Genomic DNA, 252 nt, shown 5'->3' on the forward strand with positions numbered 1-252 from the left:
ATATGATCCTCGGCCCGAGGATAAGCTATAGTATCCTCGAGCTTGGAATTTGTTCAAGTGGGCCCCACGACCGAGACTTTGGAAGCGACGTTTCTAACGATCCTCATTCCGTTGGAATGTACTTACACCCATCCAACCTTTGATAGGATATTTTCAATTGGCTTAGCGTAGGCCGATGATCGGATGTTTGGGATAGTCCAGCATGAGAGATTTTCTGGGGCGTTGGGCAAAACGGACGCGGATTTCCTGCGA

The sequence above is a fragment of the Magnolia sinica genome, chromosome 3 (genome assembly GCF_029962835.1).
Source record: "Magnolia sinica isolate HGM2019 chromosome 3, MsV1, whole genome shotgun sequence".
NCBI classification, from domain to species: domain Eukaryota; kingdom Viridiplantae; phylum Streptophyta; class Magnoliopsida; order Magnoliales; family Magnoliaceae; genus Magnolia; species Magnolia sinica.